Source organism: Amblyomma americanum, chromosome 3, assembly GCF_052857255.1.
Source record: "Amblyomma americanum isolate KBUSLIRL-KWMA chromosome 3, ASM5285725v1, whole genome shotgun sequence".
NCBI lineage: Eukaryota > Metazoa > Arthropoda > Arachnida > Ixodida > Ixodidae > Amblyomma > Amblyomma americanum.
The window spans coordinates 221,574,192-221,586,525 of NC_135499.1; the positions used below are offsets into that span (position 1 = coordinate 221,574,192).

The 12,334-nt window shown below is 52.1% G+C and overlaps 1 protein-coding gene and 1 non-coding gene across 3 annotated transcripts in view; both read right to left on the bottom strand.

Moving 5' to 3' along the window:
* Window positions 1–12,334, bottom strand: part of LOC144126140 (uncharacterized) — a 256,379-nt gene that overhangs the window by 196,246 nt on the left and 47,799 nt on the right. The gene's annotated exons all lie outside the window — the stretch shown is intronic.
* On the bottom strand, window positions 8,704–8,777 carry TRNAT-GGU (transfer RNA threonine (anticodon GGU)). The gene has a single exon. It is a non-coding gene; the product is annotated as a tRNA-Thr (tRNA).

A 12,334-nucleotide genomic window follows, 5' to 3' on the forward strand; every position in this document is an offset into this window, starting at 1 on the left:
ACAGGAAGAGGGGGAAAAAGAAGGACGAAGGCCATAAATAGGGAAGCCGGGGTAAACGACGAGACAAAAAGAGGCGCGCCAGCGTTCTCGACGCCGTAGCGTGTCTTCTATCGCCGGGAAGACGCTGCTGTCGTGACGTCCAATATCCCCTGCGCGCAGCTGACACGCGGGAGAGGACAGCCAGAGAAAGCTGGGACAAAAACGAAGGACACGCGGGCCAAATAAAGCAGTTCCAAAGGAGCACCCCCCACACAGGCAAGCAGAGAAGAAGAAGATGCGCGAAAAAGGAAAGCTGCGCGGTACCGCCCTCGGAGGAAGGGAGCGCGGACGCCTCTTTTCGGCGGTACACGTCCGACAGCTCTCGAGAGCGCCGCTTAATTGGCTGGCGTGGCGACACAAGGCGCTGCACGCGCAATCTCGGCGAGAAAAAGTTTCTCCGCGACGCCGACGAGGCTCAGGCGCCACGCTTGACCCTTGGGCCTCTCGACCGAGGCCGCAGGCTTTCGCTGTTGGGTTCATTAAGGCACACTCGCTGCCGCTGCTCTTCCTCACCAAAGGTCTGCGGGAGGGAAGGGTGGCAGTGCACACTTCGAGACACGCATCGACGGCAACCTGCGCCTTACGAGGCACCGAGATCCTGCCCAGCTTTGAAGCGAACCTTTTTCGAGTTGAACCCCTGGACTGAATTCGATATGTGACGCACGAGGTGCGCAGCTAGCCGCCACCGTGTAGAGGACAGCGCACGTGTGTTTACGCCAGAAACAAGCAGCCATCAACATAGACTTCTCCCAGTGGGAAACGAGCTCGGGCTTCTTGGCCGGGAGGACACATCCAGCTCGCAGCACCAATCAGATGCATGGGACAGCGCCTCCTCTATTTTTTTTTTTTAATAGAGGAGGCACTGCATGGGAGAAAGAAAACGTCAGCCCTCCCAAGCGACGTACTACAGACGCCTGGCGACCGCGCCCTCCAGAAAGAGCAAATTTGACACCGCGTACCGCCGCGGACAGCGGCGATGCTCAGCGGAGAGCCCAGGGTGGAAGCCGTGAAGGGGACGCATCTGAAGCCTCTCTCCCACCTCCTCTGCGAGGGAAGGAAGGACGCTTCGCGACGGAATGGTGATGGGGATTCCGGACGGAGGCATTGCAGCAGTAGCACGCACTCGCCTCATCTTCGCTACTTGTACTTAACCTCCCGTTCCTTGTACATGGGTATACCCTTGTAAATAAACGTAACCAGCTCGCCACGCTACTTGAAACAGAGCAACTTGTTGAAACAGAACAACGTGTTCGCCTTGCTCATTGGAGAAGCCAACGGCAACGATATGACAGTAGCATCACGAAGAAAAGAACCGTATAGGGAGGATTAGAGTGGATGACAACAAGCAACCATGCTTATTTCGGCCATGGAGCAGGGCTGCAGAGCGCTGTACGGAATTCATCGGGGCGAACACCAGGCCACGCACGTTGGCCATGAACGGCGCTTGGAATTCGTGTGGGGTGGCGAAGAGGGGGGAGTAAAATTATTGGCCGGCATGATATACCTTCGCGGCATCGATTCTCATGAGGATCGGCGATAGCTTCGCCCAATCTTTTACTGGCCAGTACTGAATGCACGAACTAAGATTGTGAAGGTATTTGCTAGCGAATAAAGTAATCGCGTCGGGGATTTAAGGAAGCACCCGGTAGATTTTTGGCGAAGCTTCCACCAGCCCTGACCTCCCCTCGGCGCCGTCACTACGTTTGGCGAAGAGGACAGAAAGAGCCGCTGGTGAGACCTTCGTGCTGGGGTACAAACAATTGTACCGAAGACGTTCCTAGCTGTGCTCGATAAAGAAGCCAAGATATGCTAGTGATCCCTCCATTGTCTCCTGTAGACATGAGCGCAGCTGGCCACAATAATAATAATAATAATAATAATAATAATAATAATAATAATAATAATAATAATAATAATAATAATAATAATAATAATAATAATAATAATAATAATTGGTTTTGGGGGAAAGGAAATGGCGCAGTATCTGTCTCATATCTTTGGACACCTGAACCGCGCCGTAAGGGAAGGGATAAAGGAGGGAGTGAAAGAAGAAAGGAAGAATAGATGCCGTAGTGGAGGGCTCCGGAATAATTTCGACCACCTGGGGATCTTTAACGTGCACTGACATCGCACAGCACACGGGCGCCCAAAAACGCAGCCGCCGCGGTCGGGTTCGAACCCGGGAACTCCGGATCAGTAGTCGAGCGCCCTACTGATCCGGAGTTCCCGGGTTCAAACCCGACCGCGGCGGCTGCGTTTTTATGGAGGAAAAACGCTAAGGCGCCCGTGTGCTGTGCGATGTCAGTGCACGTTAAAGATGGCCACAAGGATGGCGACCCTGTCGGAAGACAAGTGCATGCCCCTGCTTCTGTTCAGAATGCGCAGACAGCAGCACGCTTCTGCTTTTGAAATTTTCCCACACATTCCGCAGCAAAAAAAAAAAAAGAAAATGGGGGCAAGTTCACTTTAGGAGTACGACGCGACAGCTTTAAAACATCCCTGCGATCGCTTGGGAGCCAATGGCGCGCCCTTTCACAGACATCGACACGCTTATTGTCATCACATACTGCTTTATTACACATCATCGTTCATATTAATTGACGACGCTAATTAGTGACCCCAATTAACAAATTGTTCCTGCAATGTAATTCGCCTAAAGTGCGGCGTGAGGAGCTCGTACAAGACCTCTATTTAACCCACTGATCGAAAGTTCCTGTGTGCTGTAGAGGTAACGTGCCCGGCCACCGGCCCAAAAGGCAGCGGTTTGATACCGCTTGATTACCTTCTTTCTTCTCAGCGAAACTGCTTTCCTAAGTCACTACACTCTCAACCAATCAGGTTTTTCCAGTCTCGCCGACGCTGGGTTGTCCGCCGAACGGGACCTTTAATGTAAAAGTATCGGGGTTTCTTCCGTTTATATCCGTTATAGCAGTTTTCAGCAGCACTTCGCGATGGCCTGCGATGACGACACGTCATATCCTCCAGTTAGCTTGTGGGGTGCACCGCCTCGTGCAATGCCCATTGGGAAGCACGCGTGCATGCCCCGCATGTATCTATGTCGCCACACTGCTCACAAATGGTGACGGGATTTGTAGGCGCGGGCTCCTTCTCCAAGCGTCTCACACCCCCTCAGGAAGCCGAGCGCCTGGCCGGGAGTGACGCTGGTAACCATATCAGAGGCTTTTCCCGAAGAATATTCTGCTTTTCTCGGCGCTGTCACCACATCCACCCTCACCCAGCACCTCCACCAAAATGTCGCCGAGAAACGTAGGGCGACTCAAAAAGGGGCTTTTCAATCGAACGGCCAAGTAGACCCGCAACACGCACTCTAGCGGAAGCGTCGTCCTCCTCGGTCCGTCGCGAGCCAAGTCATGCCGCTCGGCCGCATGGCGGCGCCCGTAATGTGAGCAGCGTGGCAATGTATATCTATCTCGTCGTCCGAATACCGTACTTGCACGTTTCTAACGTTCGGCTTTTTCAAATAAAGAAGCGTTCAAATTTTCATGACATTTAGAACCCGATTTAAAAACACGGTATTTTTCCGATGTGTTGGGCGCAAACTATAGCTGCGCGTTACAATCGGGGGCACGTTGGACTCGTGCAAATACGGTAGTTGTGCGTTGCGGCGTCGATGTAGCTGGCAATAATTTTCGTCCGTTTATCAGGCGATTCAGGAGTATTCTTTTACTATAAACCTCTTAAGGGACATGAGTTTCGCCGTCGTTGACGGTGCGAGACGCGTGACTACTCGATCTGACGGCGCACGACAGCGCCGCCAGAAATGTAAACGAACGCTGAACAGCGCTATCCCAAACCTCGCTAAAAATGAGCGAACTCGGTACAGCCATTCCGGAAGTGAAGTCACCGCCCCCTCTGAGTTACGGCTAAATAAACCCCGCCTCCGCTGGGCGGATCAACAGACAGCGCATCGCCGCGGAACGAATTGCTCGGAAAAGACCAGTGGAGCACGCATTCGCCGCCGCCGCGGAGCAAGCTGTTCCGGATCAGCCACTGGGATTCGCCATTAATCAGAGTTGTAGTAAGCAGTCTTCGCACCACCATGTGGATTCTCGCTGTAATACTCTTGTTTGTTTACTTCTAGGATGTCTGTTTTTGTTGCCGCTTGGCAGAGCTACTTATTTTCTCTGTCCACCCAAATAAAGTTCATCTCAGAAGCTCCGCGCCAGTCGTGTCGTTTCTTGTCCTTGTGTGTGGGCACTACTCGTTTGTTCAGTATGACACCGTACCAACTCGCCCAGCTGTCTCTGCCCTTCCGCTCGTTCCCTCGCTGTGAATGCTGTCTCGCAACCTCGCAATGGCGGCTCTGCTCAGAGTCCCGTCGGAATGTGGGCGCCAGCGTGAAGTGGCCATGAATCAAGCGAGCCGCCTGTCATCCGAGCAACATCACGCGGCTGCAGATTCGGCGCGCGTAAAAAGCACGGCGACAAGGACGGGATACACGATCCGCCACCCGAGTGCGGGAGGGGGGGCTGCGCAAGATAAGGCGCGCCGCCAGGGTGCCACTTTCGAAGCGCCAGCTCCAGCGTGAAGATAAGCCTCCCCCGGTTCCAAGTCAGCTGATGCACCGTATGCACATTCCTAACGAACACAGCAGCCGAGGGCACTTTAGCATGCGTCCCCATGGGACAGGCGGCAGACAAGCAGCGTGTCTCAAGGTTTTCAGCACCCCACCTTCAGTTTAATCACTCGGAGACGAGACAGAAGTCTGGCCACAGAGTTCAGTAAACACGGGTGAGGGATGCTGGAAAGCAGCCTGTAACCATAAGAAGACTATAAGGAATAGGGGTGTGCGAACATTGGTAACTTTCGAATAGCGAATCGAACATTCCATGATCGAAATTATACGAAGAGAATCGAATCAGTCCTCAAATTTTCCAATAGTTTGCTAAAAACTTACGGATTAAGACTACTTATAAGCTGTGAATGAGTCTTTGCGTCTTCAATAGCTACAGCTTACAGCGCAGCCGCTATTATTTCCCTGTTTAGCATGAATGTTCGTTCTGTACGAAAATTCGCAAAAGAAGCGCATAATCACATAAATGTTCCACTCGTATTCGATTCGGCACTTTCGCCAGTCGATTCGTATTCGATACGCTGGCAAAGCTAGCCTATTCGTCTTCGATTCGGTTTCGTAAAGGTACGAATCGCACACCCCTGCTAAGGAAACTTAAAACGGATAATACCAGATGGTCGCCTGCAAAGCACGCGCATAACAGGAATATCAATATCAACGGGGAAATAAAAAAACTCATCCTAACCCTACAGACAGCTGCAAACGAAGAACCACTACGCTCTAAACACAGATACGCCTATATGAGAGTAAAAAGGGGAGTAAGCAGTCTTCTTGTCCAGTGCGCTAAAGGACAGCATACTTCCTTTCTACTCCTTTTTGTTTAGAGCGTATACACTTTCCTCAGAGCAGCGACGTCACAAACTAATATCCGGGGAAAAAAAAGCGCGTCGTGCACGCTGTCACTATACATACTAAAGAAACAAAAAAGGAAAAGAAAGAAAGAAACAAAGAGTGCAGCTGCAAAAGAATGCACGGAACGCCCGTCCCGTGCTGCGCCGAATGCACAACGCACCGCCGCGCTGCTGCGCGTCACTTGTGGCGCCCACCTGCACATCCGTATCCGCGTATGACTCAAAACGTATGAAGGATAGAGTTAATACACTGACTCAAGAGGGAAAGCTGCGCATTCACGCCATGCGTTCCAGTGGGTAACGAATGAGCTCGCGGCCATCTTGTACATGTTTTGTCACGTGACTGGGCGTTCGCGTCTTGCAAAAAAAAAATCCTTTCCTGCTATGCGGCTTGTAAACAACTACTCAAGCGCTGTGTTCGGAACGTTTCGAACGGTACGTGGCGCTTACTGAAGGCTCGTGTCCTCTGTAACGTTGTCGACTGGTATTTTGTTTGCATCCTGTTGAGGCATGAGCGTACATATTCCAGTAATCTCAACTCAGAATGATATGCACGTAGCGCTAGCCGTGCATCAGTCGAGCGCACAAGCTTGAACAGCGTCAAATCGTCTTAGAAATACCGCTGTTTGGTGCACGGGACCAGTTTGTTAAGCAAACGTCCCGATTGTGCTGATAGGCGTGTTACTGCGGCAATCCTTATGCATATATCTTACTTTGTCTTCGCAGTGAAAGAATTTTTTTTCTTCTTTTTGCCAGCGTAAGACGAGCTCCCAACATGAGCTCGTTTAGTCTCAACGGCGCTTTTGACTTCTTTGCTGACCGCGGCGCGTTAGAAAATGCATGTACGCATGTAGTCCTGTGTATCACGAGATTATAGAGAAAGTACGAATACTCGATCCGATCGTCGCCGTAAAGAACTCGGAACCTCCACGTATTGGCGTTTTCCAGGTGTAAAACTTCCCAGCATGGCATTATAGATTTGAACACTGCCGTGGTGCTGGGTCTCGGAACGGAATGAACGAATTGGTGCCTCGAATCAATTTGATACAATGACAGTCACTTTGCGCTCAGCCACTTGTTCAGTAATTCTGTGTTAAAAACCTGCAAATAAAAATGTTGCTTATTTTGGTTTAATCGGCTTTAACGTCCCAAAGCGACTCAGGCTATGAGGGACGCCGGAGTGCAGGGCTCCGGAAATTTCGACCACCTGGCGTTTCCTAACCTGCACCGACGTCGCACAGTATACGGGCCTCTAACTTTCTGCCTCCAACAAAATGCGACCGCCGCGGTCGCAGGTTCGAATCGGGGAACTCCGGTTCAGTAGCCGAGCACCGTAACCACTGAGCCACCGAAGCGGGTTGATTTTATCAGCATGCACTGTTTCTGCAGTTGCCATCATCGTACCCATCGGTAGTTCGTAACGACTGACAGCAGAATTATTCGCAGGAACGTTGAGGAGGAATGTTGTATATATATATATATACGCGCTATGGTTTTTGACAATTATTTCTGTAAATGTTTTCATGGCAACCTGAATTTTAAAGTTAATTCAACCTTTATCTTTACAAATAAAATAATCATCTAAGAGTAATTAACAGCTCTACTGCACAGAACAGAGCTTTGTGAACAAGTAGGTATCAAGATATTTCTCACGAAAATTATTTAATAACCCTGGAATGACTTAACGAGGGTGTTGTCATTACTCATAATATATTACCGCAACCTTAAAATTAGATGTCATGAAATATGCATAAAAGGCACACATCTGTACCAAATTTGGTTACATTACATGCATAAATACCGAAAACTGTTATAATTACCGCGTCCCCATTAACAGCGCCGCTAAGCTAATACCGGAGTTTGTCAACATTTCCTCGTGAGCTCGTTTAATTCACCGCATTTGTCCGCTCATACATAGGACAAAAAAAAAAAAACGAGTGTTCGCGACAGCGTGCCGTGTGACGAACGAAAAACTGCAGGGTTAATAGCCGCGTCGGTGTGAAGGGAAAAAAAAGAAGAAGAAAGGAATAGCGGAGGCGCTATACAACCGGCGTCTTCATTAGTTAGGGAGTCACGTAGAATCACACGACCTAGCTACGTCAGCGCGCTGAAAGACGCGTGACAGAAAAAGTAGATGCCCCCCATTAAAACTCCACGCAGGAATGCACGCGTTCCGCGCGCCGCCTCATCTGCATATCAAAGGCGACCGCGGGGCACAGCCAGCGCCCGTGCATAAGCTGTTGCCGTGGTTTCTCTTGTGCAGGGAATTCGGAGGTTGCGTTTCCACTCGCCACAGCGCATTAATCAAGTCAAAGTGCCGAGCGCAGTGAAATGAGCTCAGCCGGCGCACAGTGAAAGAGAAAGGCAATGCATCGCCAGCAGCGCCCGCCCTGGGCCCCGCTTAGTTAGCCTCAGCGTGAAAGAAAGAAGGCCCGAGAAGAGTCACCTCGCCTCCGATCGCACGTTCAGCGGTGACGTGCTGCGCCAAAAAAAAAAAAACGTGGTGACCTGCGAAAGCAGCACCTCAGAGCAGCTTTCTCTGCTTCCGGTTTGCTGCCACTGCGGTCGGGTACCCAAGCAGGGAGCGGGATAGCTCGCGAACGGTGAGAGTCTGGTACAGAAAACTTCATCAAGCCGATCGGAGTGACAGCTCACCGGTGAGGGAGCAATTGTGTGGTTTAACATAGCTAAGCACCTCGAATGGAAGTCACGTTTGAGCGCCTGGAACAAACACACGAAGCTACGGGAGTGCGAACTAACTGACTGGCGAACACAAGCGTGAAACCTGAAACGACCTCTGTGAATAAGGTGGACTCAGTGGGCGCAGAAAGAGGGGAGGGGGGGGGGGGGTGCAGTGCATGGCAGTAGTGATTCTGCTGGAAGGCGAAAACACGTACACCATATATACACATGCGCACTGACAGCCAGGAGGAAATGCGGCAAAAATTACACAAATGGACGACGTAAATTTGGCGTTCCAATGCTTTCCTTCCCTGCGCTCGAACCGTAGTTAGCATTTCTTCACCACGGAGCAGCCCCGACTCTGCTGTTGGGTTTTCGCCGCGACTATAGAACGGCTTACAGTTCCCTGCCTGGCAACAACATCCCCGTGAGTAATATGGGAGTAATTACTCATTGGCATCCACTGAAGCGCAGCCATACGACTATTAAGGAAAGCTGTAAAGCTTCCACAGAAACTTCGCAGTTAAAGAAAAATTCCTCCTGATCCGGGGTTCGAACCCGGGACCACCGCTTCACCGGAGCAGTCGTTCTACCAACTGAGCTAACCGGGACGGCAAGCTTACGGTACGGCGAGAGTGAATTGATCCGTAACCGTGGGCTTTTCAAAATGAGATGACCTTTACAACGAGCGAAATGAACATCGCACATTTTCTGTTTAGTTGCTCCATGGCAGAACCGAACATCGTCGGAACAGCGGATTACAGAAGTACAGTAGAATCTCATTGGAGACCCTTGACAGAAGAGAAATCTGCTACATCTTTCTCGCAGACACGTGTCCACGGTTTGTTAAAGCCGCTTTGGAAAGCACCGCGCTTCCGCTCGGCCCGAATGCCCCGAGTCTCGGCGCCGGCGGCAATGGAGCCTGACTGCCGAGTGGCGCCTCCGTTTTCAGTTTCCTCGACGCGGGGTGGAAAGGAAAAAGACGCGGGAGGCGAGGCGAAAGTTTCCTCGGCGTTTCCGCGCGTCCCGACGTCATTTGTCACTCGCTTCGGCCGCGCACGGCTGCCGAACAGATCGACGCTGCCCGCCCGCCGGTCGTTACGTGTCGCCCTGTCAGCAAGGCGACTTCGGTACGCGCGTCCTACTCCGCGTTGTTCCGTGCAGCAAAGCACGCGCACCACGCTGTGGCCGAGGCAGTGACCGTGAGTGGCTCGTTTTCGGCGAAACTCGCGATTCACGCATTCAAGCTTCACGACTCGGATGCACTTCGCTGTCTCGCGACTCTGGTAGGCTTTTGCGGTGTCTGTCGCGTGCGAAGTCAGCGTGCTTTCCGAGCGTCTATTCCGATACATACAGGGCAGATTACTAGGCTCATCCTGCGCGTGTCCGCATCTCCCGCAAAGAATAAAGGCTCCAAGGCCAATAGTGACATTCTCCGGGAGGGAGGGACGACTGCACCGGCTCCCTCCCGGTCAACGAGACGCCCCAATCGAATGGCCGCGCAGTCAACGCTGCCTGATCCCACGCGGACCGCATTACCACAGACGCCGTGTTCTCAATGAACAACATGCTAGGTGAACAGACCGCGGAGCTGGATCGCACTCATCCGTCGTGGGTGGGATAAAGTGGAGAGTCTGCAAGCTATAGGCTCCGATCTGACCGCTCTAACTCCTACAAAGAGCCCTTTCTAAAACCTATATCTGCGTGCATCGAAGCAGGCTCCGGCACGAGAGGCCCTTCTGAGGCCGCCCCGAGGCTGCGCACCGTGAAGGGCCTGAAGCGGACGTAATGTCACAAAAGACGCCAATGACTGGGCCTGTCTATAGGGAGCGTACCTATAGAGAGACTACATAGCACAACATGTAGGCTCTATAGGCCTGTTACCCGCGCCACAGCAAGCACCAGGCAGCTATACGCAAGGGCAGCGCAATGCTCTGCTAATATACGAGTCTGCATGAATGACAAGCGGTTTTAACTTTGGCCGCAGAGCGCGACCAGTCACGAAAATTCCCCCATGTTGAGACTCGGCCAAGCAGCCGCGCACCTCAGTGCAGGCGCAACGCATCACATGGCCTCGGCCCGAGCCTCCGCTGTGATCTGGTTTTAGTTTGTGGGGCTTTAACATCCCGACGCGCCTCAGGCAATGAGGGACGCCGTAGTGGAGGGCTCCGGATAATTTCAACCACCTGGGGTTCCTTACCGTGCACTGACATCGCACAATGACGGGCCTCTAGCATTCCGCCTCTATCGAAATTCGACCGGCGCGGCCGGGACCGAACCCGTGTCTTTCGGGTCAGCATGCAGCCGAGGGCTCCCATGTGAGAATGTGAGACGTTGCGAGCCAATCAGGTGGTATATATCCGAGCCCAGAGCATGCAGTCAACCTCGAAACGAGGGGCACCCGTGCCACTGCGGAGAAGAACACCCTGTACTTTTTCGCTGCCGAGTACAGACCAGGAAATGCTCGGGGTTCGAGTGCAGTGACAGTAAATGGGCCTACGGCCGCGCGATTATCTGCGTCGGTCGGAAGCCCAGCGATGCACACTGAGGCGTCGCCGTCATGGCGTGCCGCTCCGCATCCGACGGCCGCTGGCATGCTCGCGTGGACGCCACGGGCCGCAGTTTTCCGCTTACGCCCGTTGCAGTCGGCTGCTGTGGTCAGTCCATCGTGTCCGCCCGCGCGCATCGACCGCGGAACGAAGTCGGCGTATCAGGAGAGTCCCGTGCAGCTGCTGCTTCGTAGCAACTTCACCGAGAGAGAGACACTTGCGTCCCAGAGTTGCCTCGGCAGATTCGCTAGGACGAGCGACGAAACGCACTGACCGGCCACCAGACTGAAGCTGTTATAAAGCCTAGTTTGTTGGCAAGCCATAAATCGTCGTTTTTCTTATTCGTGTTGCTTGTCGGAGAGTCACGAGAAAACCAACCGCACTTTCGAATGGCTGAGAGAAGCGCGGAATATCGTTTGTGACCATCGATACCTTCGACCATCGAAAGCAACTGAAAGTTGTGTTAAAAGAAGGGTTAATTCAACTATACAGTGATTTAGCTAGGTTACGAAAAGGCTTTTATAAATGGTTGGCGTTTTAGCATTGCTAAGCACGAAATATTGCGCGAAAGCACAGCTTTTTGCAGGTGGACACCACCGCCACGTGCCTGAAAGCGCTATTGAGGTTTCCACTGGCCCAGGGAGCCAGTTATGCGCTTCTTCAACTTTTTCATCGCCAATGCCAAATTACCCAATGTACGCCGGCGGCCTATGCCAAGTGCCGTGCTTCTGCCACAACGTTGCCCATGCCAACGCATGCAGCGCGCATCTCTCTGTCACATAGCTCAAAGCGGGAATATTAGTTTGATAGCAGCATTAATTGATGAAGAAGGCGATCCTTAATACTTGTTTCTTCCTTTCACTTCCACCCACAAACATTCCAAGATCTTGTTCGGGGTTTACGTAACGGAATAACGCTTTAGCACTAATGAATCCTCAGCCAGGCGGAGGCCGCCATCGCACCTTTTCAAGGCTAGGCACATTCCACCCGTCAGTCCGTCCAGCAGGAAACGCGGCGGCTAAACGCAGTGATAACACGAGGTAGAAAAAAAAAGGATTAAGAATTCCGAAGGCACCGGTTGGCTTCGGAGGACCACTTGTTTTCATATGCAGACTAAATGGTTCAATGAGCACTTAACCGAAGTCACTGCCGACATGGGGTGGTGGTGGTGTAAATACAAAGACGGGATTAGCCTTACAGTGCATGGCCTGCCATCAATTGCTCCGCCTGAATCCCTGATTTACATGACTGCGTCTCTACCACTGTTTCACAAAGCCAGTGTCCTCTGAAAACTCCAAGGGTGGCCATGACACTAATCGCCGCTCAGGTCGCGAGCCCTCATGGTGCACGACGCGAGAGACGTCATCCAAGGGAACGTTCAGACTCCTCAGATTTTCCAGGAATGTCTCACGCTCGGCACAAAAACGAGGTGCACGCTGAAACGAAATGGTTCACATCACCAGACCATCACTGTGTACGCACACAGGTGAGGAGGCGCGGTAAATCCTGTGCATCGCAACAGACGATTATAGTGAACACTGTGGGCGGTTTTCGTGCCCGAGCTATAGCACGCAAGAGCAAGCTGACGGCAACGTAATAAAACAAGGGGTTTTATTGCT